General features: G+C 41.9%; 1 protein-coding gene across 7 annotated transcripts in view; it reads right to left on the bottom strand.

Moving 5' to 3' along the window:
• Positions 1-12432, bottom strand: part of LOC123514393 (piRNA biogenesis protein EXD1-like) — a 178010-nt gene that overhangs the window by 129706 nt on the left and 35872 nt on the right. The gene's annotated exons all lie outside the window — the stretch shown is intronic.

Here is a 12432-nt window from a genome sequence, read left to right as displayed (position 1 = left end):
AGAGATAATAGGCTCCAAGGGTGGTCAAGTTAAAGTCAGTACTGTGAGTGGCACACCAAGTTCATGGAAGACGTCTTCACTTCTTCCCAAGATGACTTGATGTTATCTAAGGCGTGCTTGATGTTATATGACTTCCACCACTCACTGATAGTGGGCTTGCCAGGCCCATCTGTGCCCTTTATCAGTTGCTGCATGGTTTGCCGCTGGTAGTAGGCTATAAATTTTTGCCATAATTATTATGAATATATTTGTGCTTACAATAGACCCTTTAATATTCCATTTATTCATCTAATTAGTAATGCATGGAAGTAATATGTACTGCAGTTAAAAAAAAAAAAAAAAAGGGGGTAGGGGAAGAGATAAGAGGCTCCAACGGTGGTCAAGTTAAATCAGTACTGCAAATGGCGGGGACGTGTGGCGTGGATGACGTCATCACCCCTGCTCCCCCGCAGTAGGCCCTCTCAGATGACATGAGCGGATACCGTATCTGTGAATTTTTCTTATTGAATATCGAATCGAAGGTAGTAATTTCCAAATACCGTAACTGTGAATTTACCGGATAAAGAACTACCGTATAACAATGACTTACTGTATATGTATATGAACAATACATGTACAGTACTTTACGTACATAGTAACCTACATTGTCGTCGTTATTACACACCAACTTACCAAATTACTGTACATACAATACACACCACAAGACCCAGTGATACAGTAAGTCCTCGTTATATGGTACATATGCGTTCCTGAAAACCTTACCATAAATCAAAATTACCATTTACCAAACCCATTATAACATGTAATAATAGGGAATGCATTCCAGCATGTCAAAAATCACCCCTACAGAAATTAAAACACATGAAAATACTCATAAAAAAATGTAAAGCACTGCGCAAAAGAAATAAAAAGAAAATGTTTTCATTTACCTTTCACTCGCTATGTATTCTCAGATGATGTCCCTCCCAAAGCTAAGAGACAGTAGGGATTTCAGCCCTTATTCATCTTCGGCTGAGTGGGCAGACGAGGATAAGACATCGTCGTCTGCACTGTCGGAAGTAGATGTGGAAGGGCCAGCTGTAGAACCATCGGCAGCGGATGTTGAAGGGCCAGCTGTAGCAGGGTCGGCATGTGTGAATGGCTTGAAGAACGAGTAGATGAAGGACTGTTTGGTTTTTCTTGTTTTTTTATCATAGATTTATTGATAAATCTTGACACTTTTCTCTACGTCATGAGCCACTTTGCTACTCCTGGCAGGATTTGGGTCACGTTCCTTCAGGTTTTCCAGAGCTTTTTCGATACCACCGAGGCATTCTCTAAGAGTTTTGATGTCCACGCCACCCACGGGTTCTTCTTCCTCGTCTCCCTCTTTTTCTGCCTTCTGTGATGCCCTGTCTAGCTCTGTAAGTTCATCATTTGAGAGAGGTTCAGCATGGCTTTCCAACCAATCTTGAACACCATCATCATCAACTTCATTAAAGCCAGCCCTATGGCACAGATTTAATATGTCATTTCAGATCACACCGATGTCATCTTCAGTGAAGCCTGAGAACTCATGCGCGCGTTCTGGCCATACTTTATTCCATGCCAAGTTCATGGTAGACGTCTTCACTTCGCCCCAAGATGACTTGATGTTATCTAAGGCGTGCTTGATGTTATACTACTTCCACCATTCTCTGATAGTGGGCTTGCCAGACCCATCTGTGCCCTTTATCTGTTGCTGCATGGTTTGCCGCTGGTAGTAGGCTTTTAGTGTTTGCCATAATTATTATGAATATATTTGTGCTTACAATAGACCCTTTAATATCCCATTTATTCATCTAATTAGTAATGCATGTAAGTAATATGTAATGCAGTTAATAAAAGGGGGGGAGGGGAAGAGATAATAGGCTCCAAGGGTGGTCAAGTTAAAGTCAGTACTGTGAGTGGCACACCAAGTTCATGGAAGACGTCTTCACTTCTTCCCAAGATGACTTGATGTTATCTAAGGCGTGCTTGATGTTATATGACTTCTACCACTCACTGATAGTGGGCTTGCCAGGCCCATCTGTGCCTTTTATCAGTTGCTGCATGGTTTGCCACAGGTAGTAGGCTATAAATGTTTGCCATAATTATTATGAATATATTTGTGCTTACAATAGACCCTTTAATATTCCATTTATTCATCTAATTAGTAATGCATGGAAGTAATATGTACTGCAGTTAAAAAAAAAAGGGGGTAGGGGAAGAGATAAGAGGCTCCAACGGTGGTCAAGTTAAATCAGTACTGCAAGTGGCGGGGAGGTGTGGCGTGGATGACGTCATCACCCCTGCTCCCCCGCACTAGGCCCTCTCAGATGACATGAGCGGATACCGTATCTGTGAATTTTTCTTACTGAATATTGAATCGAAAGTAGTAATTTCCAAATAACGTAACTGTGAATTTACCAAATAAAGAACTACCGTATAACAATGACTTACTGTATATGTATATGAGCAATACATGTACAGTACTTTACGTACATAGTAACCTACATTGTCGTCGTTATTACACACCAACTTACCGAATTACTGTACATACAGTACACACCACAGACCCCGTGATGCAGTACGTCCTCGTTATATGGTACATATGCGTTCCTGAAAACCTTACCGTAAATCAAAATTACCATATACCAAACCCATTATAACATGTAATAATAGGGAATGCATTCCAGCATGTCAAAAGTCACCCCTACAGAAATGAAAACACATGAAAATACTCATAAAAAAAATGTAAAGCACTGCGCAAAAGAAATAAAAAGAAAATGTTTTCATTTACCTTTCACTCGCTATGTATTCTCAGATGATGTCCCTCCCAAAGCTAAGAGACAGTACGGATTTCAGCCCTTATTCATCTTCGGCTGAGTGGGCAGACGAGGATAAGACATCGTCGTCTGCACTGTCGGAAGCAGATGTGGAAGGGCCAGCTGTAGAACCATCGGCAGTGGATGTGGAAGGGCCAGCTGTAGCAGGGTCGGCATGTGTGACAGGGATGGCATGTCTGAATGGCTTGAAGAACGAGTAGATGAAAGACTGTTTGGTTTTTCTTGTTTTTTATCATAGATTTATTAATAAATCTTGACACTTTTCTCTACGTCATGAGCCACTTTGCTACTCCTGGCAGGATTTGGGTCACGTTCCTTCAGGTTTCCCAGAGCTTTTTCGATACCACCGAGACATTCTCTAAGAGTTTTGATGTCCACGCCACCCACGGGTTCTTCTTCCTTGTCTCCCTCTTTTTCTGCCTTCTGTGATGCCTTGTCTAGCTCTGTAAGTTCATCATTTGAGAGAGGTTCAGCATGGCTTTCCAAACGATCTTGAACACCATCATCATCAACTTCATTGAAGCCAGCCCTATGGCACAGATTTAATATGTCATTTCAGATCACACCGATGTCGTCTTCAGTGAAGCCTGAGAACTTATGCGCACGTTCTGGCCATACTTTATTCCATGCCAAGTTTATGGTAGACATCTTCACTTCGCCCCAAGATGACTTGAAGTTATCTAAGGCGTGCTTGATGTTATACTACTTTCACCATTCTCTGATAGTGGGCTTGCCAGACCCATCTGTGCCCTTTATCAGTTGCTGCATGGTTTGCCGATGGTAGTAGGCTTTAAATGTGCCATAATTATTATGAATATATCTGTGCTTACAATAGACCCTTTAATATTTCATTTATTCATCTAATTAGTAATGCATGTAAGTAATATGTAATGCAGTTGAAAAAAAAAAAAGTGGGGGAGGGGAAGAGATAACAGGCTCCAAGGGTGGTCAAGTCAGTACTGTGAGTGGCGTGGATGTGTGGCGTGGATGACGTCATCACCCCTGCTCCCACGCGCTGGGCCCTCTTGGATGACATGAGAGGATACCACATCTGTGAATTTTTCTTACTGTATATCGAATCGAAGGTAGTAATTTCCAAATACCGTAACTGAATTTACCGGATAAAGAAGTACCGTATAACAAGGACTTACTGTATAGCAAAAAATCCGCAGAACATATCTACAAGTACAGGCAACCCCCGTTTAACGAAGGTTCACACAACGAAATTTCGCTACAACGAAGGTTTCATTTTACTACCATCTGCTCATTTAACGAACACCAAACTCGCCTTAACGAAGTTTTATCCAGGTAATTTTTTTCAAAATTTGAAAGCCCCACCATATTACGCAAGCTGACAGGCTTTTGAATATACCAGGAGCTGCTGGTACTAAGGCCTGTCTCAGGAAAAATTCTGGAACCCCTATAGAATAAAGATCAAGATCAAGATCAAGCCTCTCGTGAACAACACGCGCAACATTCACTCCCCATTCAAAACATAACAGCGTCAGAAGCAGCTTGTCTTCCCTAGCTCAACTTACCACCAAAATGCCCTTCAATTGGCCTAGTGTTCGTAAGAAGACCAGGAAGTCTCTTACTCTCCAAATGAAGCCAGATATTATTCACAGAGACGAGAGAGGCAGAAAACTATAGCAGTGCTGGCCACTATCTTGACTCCATATCATACTGTCTCTATTTTCAAGTCAGCAGACTCTATTAAGAAGGCTGGTGAGACCATATCTTCCTTGCAAGCTAAAAGAACCACCTGAACTTATGACTCTACAATGGATAAAATGGAAAGCCTTGTGGAAATGTGGTACATAAGTTTTGTATGCAGTACAATGATGCGCACTTTGTTTATATTCCACAGGTTGCCGATTAGTGTCTTTCCCGTTTCACTCTTCCTCCCTTCATAAAGTTAAGATCATCAACATTATAAAGTTACATACATACATACATACATTAGTGTACATTATAATGACTTAAATTAAACTACCTAAATGTTTAACTTCATAATTTTTACTTTCATTAAACCTTTTACTGTACTATGATGCACTCTCGCTTTGCTTACTCTTAATGGAAGTTCAAATCAGGGGTTAAACTTGTTATAATCGGTTCGCTTAACGAAATTTCGCTTAACGAAGTGTTTTTTTAGGAACGTAACCCCTTCGTTAAACGGGGGTTGCCTGTATGTATAAAACCCACGAAACAGCGAGGCTGCAAAAGTCGAACCGCGAAATAGCAAGGGAACACTGTAGTATGAGGGTGCAACACACACCGAGGCTCAAGAACAGTCACAAAAAGGCAGGAGCATCTACGATGACAATCTCTGGTCCTATGAATGTACTACTCCCTGACAGCTCTGACTGGGCATAAAAGCCAATCCCTTTCCGAGTCGCCAACATACTCCATAACAGAAGGAATGGTGAAGTCGGACCTAAATTCGTCACCTGGAATTTGAGTCTTCGCTAGAAAATCAAGGGCTAAAGAAAAAGTCATAGAAGACCAACCCTTAGAGTGACAAACTTCCGCTGAAAGACCATGCAGTTAGCTAACTCGACAAGCATATGCTAAAGCCAAAAGAAAAGAAGATTTTAGTGCAACGTCCCTCAATGAAGCTAAATGAAAAGGCTCATAAGGGGACTTCATTAACAAATGTAAAACTAAGGATAAATCCCACCCAGGAAGGGAGCTGACTTGGTAAATCTCTGAAGAAGAGCTGACAGATCCAAATTCTGTGAGATATTCAAGCCAGCCTGCCAGAAAAGAGGGGCAAAAACTGAACAATATCCCCAATGGATTGCAAAGGTAAGTGCTTTGTGTCCTAAAGAAAAATAAAAAAGCCCACTAAGTCCATCACAGAGGCTGAGAGAGGATGACAACCCCTCGACTCACACCAACCACAGAAGACAGACCACTTTGCCTGAAACTCTGGCAGAGGACTGCCTGACAGGAAGGGTCATAAATCTAGCAACCCTCCACGAAAAGCCTCTCTTTCCAAAGACAATGGGAGAATTTTGAACATATGCATGTTAGCTGTGAGCTTGGTGGTAGAAAATCTATGTTTATAGTGGTCTATAGACCTCCAAGCCTAAGTGCCCAGTTGTTTATTGACGATTTCAGGAAATACTTGGAAATGCTGGATATGGTGAGCGTTAATATTTTTATTTGTGGAAATTTTAATATAAGAATGGATGAACAAGAAAACTATATAGTGAGGGAGTTTCAAGATATGATGAAATCCTTTAATTTAGACAATAAAGTAGAAAAAGCAGCATCTGCTGGTGGACATGTAATTGACTTGGTCTTCTGTGACTCAGATCATAATCTTGTTCGAGAAGTAAATGTTGATGAAATCTGCAGGATTTCACCGGTGCACAGGATGGTTACTTTTCAAATATCTTGTAAAAGAAACTACGTACACTAAGCGATTAGTGTTTCGTAGGAAAAATTATTTTGACCCTGAGCGGCTGATAGCTGAAGTGTCACAGGCCATTCAGTTAAGAAAGGATGATGTGTGTACTCATGGAAGAGTAGCAGTTGAGAAATGTGAATCTTGTTTGTCTGAATTATATAATGGCAACATGAAAAAAGAATACAATGAAATGTGTCCACTTCATGAAAAGGATATTAAGATAAGGGATCATGCACCTTGGTTTAATACTGAAATTTCCATAGCTAAGAAAGAAAAAAGGAAGAAAGAAAAAGGTGGCGTAGACTACGAACAGAAGAGGCAAGAAGGAATATATGGACATGAGAAACAGGCTAAACAAACTTGTACAGAGGAGAAAGTGTCAGTACTATAGACAGAAGTCATTAGAGTCACGGTCTAACATTAGTAGATTATATAAGATACTGGATAATTTGACAGGTAACAGGAGAATAAATAAGTTGCCTGAGGGGTTTAATGACACTGTGCTGGCAAATATGTTCCTTGACTTCTTTGATCAAAAGATAAAGTCGATTGTGGAGAGCTTTAGAAATGAGGAGCTTGAAATACCCGTGAGTATGCCAACGCCTCGGGCTAAGCTACTCTCCTTTAAGCAAGTAAGTGTGGATGAAGTAAAGGAGATTGTACATAAAGTTAATATAACCTACTGCGATAATGACCCATTACCTATTAGTGATATTATTCAGAGTGAGAAGTTCTGTGAAATTCTGGAAATTTTTAAACTGATTATAAACAGTAGCTTCATGAACAATACCTTTCCTGTCTCTGAAAAATGGCATTGATAAAGCCCATTGTAAAGGGTAAAATGGATACGCAGTGCTTGAGTTCCTTTAGACCTGTATCTAATTTGACCTTTTTATCGAAGATTATTGAAAGTGCTGTATTAAACCAATTACTCGACCATTTGAAAGTAGTGCAGGCTTTACCGGATAATCAATCGGCTTATAGAAAACTTTATTCGACTGAGACAGCTTTATGCTCAGTTATCAATGATCTGATAATCCTGATGGATGAAGGAAAATGTGGTTTGCTAATTTTACTGGACTTAAGTGCAGCATTTGACACAGTTGTTCACAGATTGCTTCTTTTAGATTGCAGGTCTGTCGGTATTGATGGAGATGCACTAACATATTTAGAAAGTTATCTTGCAAACAGGCAATACTGTGTTCAAGTTGGTAAATCTTTCTCAGACAAGAAGATTTTAGAAAGAGGAGTACCCCAAGGCAGTGTTTTAGGTCCTATTCTGTTCTGTATATATACTATTGAACTATCACACATACTAAGAAAACATGACATTGACTTCAAACTGTTTGCTGATGACACACAGTTTTACATGACCTTGAACAATGTAGATAATGTTGAAGGAAAGATAAAACTTATTATGGATGATGTTGGTAGATGGATGGAATCCAAGCAGTTGAAACTTAATCAAAACAAGACTGAATGTTTGATAGTGGGTAAGAATAAGGACTTAAAGAGGATTGATATGTCCACATTATATATTGATGGTAACAGTTTGGGTGTTCGTGATACAGTGAAGGATCTGGGAGTATTATTGGACTGTCATTTATCTATGAAAGATCAAATACGGCAGGTGGTTAAGACGGCAAGATACCATCTGAAAAATATAGGTTTTGTCAGAAAATACTTGGATGAGAAAACTACGAAGATGCTGGTTCATAATCATGTGATAAGCAAACTGGATTACTGCAATTCTCTGTATTATGGACTGCCTAAGTATCTCTTAAAAGACTTACAGCTTGTCATGAACAGAGTTGCCAGACTGATTACAGGCGTCTCTCCTCGTGAGAGGATAACACCTGTATTGATAGATCTGCATTGGCTGCCAACTAAAGCACGAATTGAGTACAAGATTAGTGTTATGACTCATCAGGCATTACAGTCTGGAAAACCTGAGTACTTGAGGAACTTACTGGAAACATTTCACCATGACACTACGATGGAGCTGAGACACGATGCAGACCCATACAGACTACATGAGCGAAGATATAACCTTGACATGGGATGTCAAGCATTTGCAAGATGCACACCAAGGATTTACAATAAACTGCTGAGTGATATCAAAGGTTGTGCCAGGATCGATATCTTCAAAAAGAAATTGAAGACATATTTGTTCAAGGAAGTTTATGATTTTAACGGCATGGAAATCAAAGACAATTATAGATGCTAGTTGCTTTTGAGGGAGGCTCTGCTGAGCGCTGCCTCACAGTGGAGTGGAGCCTTGAACAAACACCCCAAGTAACAAGTAAATAACAAAAAGGGGAGAATATACCCATAACACAGAGTCTTCACTACCCACTCTCCTGCCCCAACCTCCATCCACTCTCTCCAGTGCCACTGCAGGCAAGTGCCCACAGGCACAAGTGAGCAAACTACTTCCCTAGCAAGATCTACTCTACTACTGCTGGGTTTCCCACCGGCAATAAACCACTCAACTCCTCATTAACCAAAGGAGGAACCAGCGAGGCCCCCTCAAACAGGTAAAAAGACCTGGCCCAGCCATACCAGTCCCTAGACAACTGAAAATTGGCTAAGCAAGGCTTATGCTCCTTCAGACCTGCATTGGGCTTCCTCCCAGACAGCTTGAGCCACAAGCGACAGTAGGAGAGTAGGCGAAGGCTAGCAGGGCAAAACTGAGCCCTGTGCCGTTTCTACACCCGTAAGCTGAGAAGAGGAAGGAGCCTCAGGTGAAGGCAGATGAAGATAGTCCCTCACTTGGCTTGTGAGGTGCAAAACGGGAAAACACCTTTTTGATTGGGAAGCTCTTCCTGTTCATCATCTTCACAGGTCCCGGCTACAGAAAAGGGGCAGCCAACTAGCATGGGAGCCAAAAGACCTTGGCCCACACCATTGCCACCAGACAGAGGAGCTGGTTGGCCAGCCTCAACAGATGCCTCCTGAATAAGTGGAAGGTTGCCTGGCACAGACTCACCAGGATCCAGATGGCCCAAACCACTGAGAGGAAGAGGATGGCCACCAGGCAAGGGAGCCAAGGGGCACACACCAACCCCTACAAATCCCACCACATACCACTTTCAAAGTTTGCCATTTGTCGAGTGATTTAAAGTTACCTACATGTCAAAATACTACCCAGGTTCTAAGTGCTTGGGTGGTGATATGGGCCCTAATATGGGTACCAGTGTAAAATAAAATTGCCTTCACCACTAATGGAAAGACGCTTAAAAGCTCTTCCCACATATTATACTCTTCAAGTATGTTTATAGGTGCTATAGGCCATAACATGTAAAAATAAGAAAAAAAAAAAAACAGGGACATGAGTCTGGTCACCCAGCATGGGAGCCGAAAGACCTTGGCCCACCCAACTGCCACCAGGCACAGAAGCTGGTTGGCCAGCCTCAACAGATGCCTCCTGAATAAGTGGAAGGTTGCCTGGCACAGACTCATCAGGGTCCAGATGACCCAAACCACTGCAAGGAAGAGGATGGCCGCCAGGCATGGAAGCCAAGTACCATACACCAACCCCTACACAAGGGACACGAGTTTGATTGCCTGGCATGGGAGCCTTGTAGCTGACACCAACACTGATATTCTCAGTAGGGAGAAGGCCACCAAACATTTTAGTAGCAAGGCTGTTGCCAAACTCCACCACTGAAGAAAGTGAAATAGTCTCACCTATGCCTAATGCACATGAGGGGATGATAAGCTGACCACCAGGCATGGGAGCCGTATGGCAGACATCAGCCTAAACATCCTGGAAAGGAGTCTGGCTGCCAGGCATAGGAACTGTATGGCAGACGCCGACCACCGTATCCTGAGTAGTGTGGCAGCCACCAGGCATGGGAGCCAGATAGCTGTTGTCAACCCCACCACCATAAACACTGCCAAAGGTACCAGGAGCACCAGGCACTTTCTTACCTGTACCACAGATAAAATCATGGGAGGGGATAAGAGGCTGGCCACTAGGCATGGGAGCCATATGGCAGACACCACCATCAATATCCCAGATAGGAGTCTGGCCACTGGACATGGGAGCCGGATGGCTGTCGTCAATCTCACCACCGTAAACAGTGTGAAAAGTACCAAGGGCACTGTGCACAGCCTTACCTGTCCCAGAAACTGGGGCATGGAAGCCACCTGTTGTTGTTGTTGGGCCCACTGTGGATGCCGGTACTATCTCAACTTCGGGACTGGCAGCAGCAGCTGGTCCAGCCTGCCCCAGACTCTGCATAGCACCGCTCAATCCTGGCTGGAAATCGTCTACCTGTGAAGCCGGAGTCTGGAAACCAGAGAAGGGAGAACCCTGGGAAGAGGAGAGAAAGAGGGAAAGCCGGCCCAATGTTTCCTTCATCCTACACCTGTTTCTGCAACTGCCATGATGAAGGGAAAGACTTACGCTTACCTGAAAAAGCCTTAATTCTCTTGGTACAGTCTTTAATACTTTCCAACAGACATAGAAACTGGTCGTGGGATAAGGCCTTAAAGCAATCACAACAGGAAGCAAGGCTACAAAACACCTCCCTACATGACAGACACTCCCCATGAGGGTCCATTGTAAGTGACAGGAGGGAGCAAGAAGACTTCACACATTTACGCGGCATAATCACACACTTATAATCTCCCTGTAGAAGACAGACAAACCAAGGAGCAACGAAAGATAAAATCCACTGCTGCTGAAAAGAAAAAACAACAACTAGCTGGTCCAAGTGCTGAGCTGGAGACAACATGTAAGCCCTGTGACAGCAAAGAGGCAAATGAGGGAATTGGCCTGATGGGTGGTACCTGGGAGTAGAAAATGGGCTGGGTGTCTTCTCAAAGAAAACAAGAAAGGGCACCTCAAGTATTTCTTTTGTTTCTATTTCTCGAGCTGTTAGACATGGTGTAAGTTTGCTGTGAGAATGGGGGGTTTAAGCAATAATTAATTATTATGGATAGCAGTATGTATAATAATAAATGTTGTGATCGGTGAATGAGGTGCATATCATCAGCAAAGCAATGTTTTGGATTGACTTCCAAAAAGGGGACGAAGCTTAGTGGCTTCACTTTTGTGACATCATAGCTCTCCTCTCATCTTTACTCCAAGAGGCTTTCAAGTCACTCCGGCCTCTAGTTGTTCTGGCCTTTAGTCACTCCAGCCCCTAACCCTGGTTTCTTCGGCCTCCTTGTTTACTTATGAAACTATGGTATACACTGTTTAAACAGTGGTGAAAAGTAATATTCTTCTTTGCTATAACATTGTTTATTTTTAGCTGTTGCCAATACACATCAACCCTTAAAATATAAATGAAACAGTCAAACAAAAGAAGATGAGTGGTTACGAGATGACGAGCTAAATCATTATACAAAACTTTAATCAAATGTTTTAAGCACAGATAAAAACAGTTAAGGCAGGTTCACACATGTCAATATGCAGCTGAAATTTCCAACTGAATATCAGTGCCTAGCAACTTGAAAAGCCAGTTCCACATAACTGACATACTGGTCTTGTTCAGTTACTTTGCAACTTCGTTTACATTGTAATGTCATGGGGAAAGGTTTGAAAATGTGGTGTCCAGATGTAGAAAAGATGTTGGAGTTTGTGGGGGAGGAAAAAGAGCACATCTGAGATCCTAGAAATCAATTATACAGCAAAAAAAGCTTATGCAAATTGAGGTTCAATGAGATAACTGCCACTCTCCAAGAACTGTTTCTCTCTATGCAGGGTTTTATTGGAGGTAAGGATTGAATACCTGTGATGATTTAATTGAAGCTTCAGGTACAGCAAAAGAACTGCAACTACCACTTTGGCATCACCACTGGAGTAAGACAGGTTGTTGGGTTGCTGTTTGTTTGCATTCACTTCCACCAACCAGCTGATATTTCCTAATTGCTGTGTTGAACATGTTCCTAGAAGGGCTCTGTCAATACTTCTAGTGACTTGCAATTTCAGTCGCATATTGACACGTGTGAACCCGCCTTTAAACTAGACAAGTGAAGTTGTCAAAAGGTAAGGAGTTACCTACCTAAATCAGCAAACAAAACAACTAATAAAATATTTGAAACAGATAAAAGTCTTGCTTAAAGGAAAGTAAACAAACTAAAAAAAAATTAAATGGTTGGTCTAGGTACTCAGTCTGGAACAAATTTTCAGTAATTGATCAGTTGTAATCCTAAGCTCCT

The sequence above is a fragment of the Portunus trituberculatus genome, chromosome 37 (genome assembly GCF_017591435.1).
Source record: "Portunus trituberculatus isolate SZX2019 chromosome 37, ASM1759143v1, whole genome shotgun sequence".
Taxonomy (NCBI): Eukaryota; Metazoa; Arthropoda; class Malacostraca; order Decapoda; family Portunidae; genus Portunus; species Portunus trituberculatus.
This window is presented reverse-complemented; position numbering and strand designations above follow the sequence as displayed.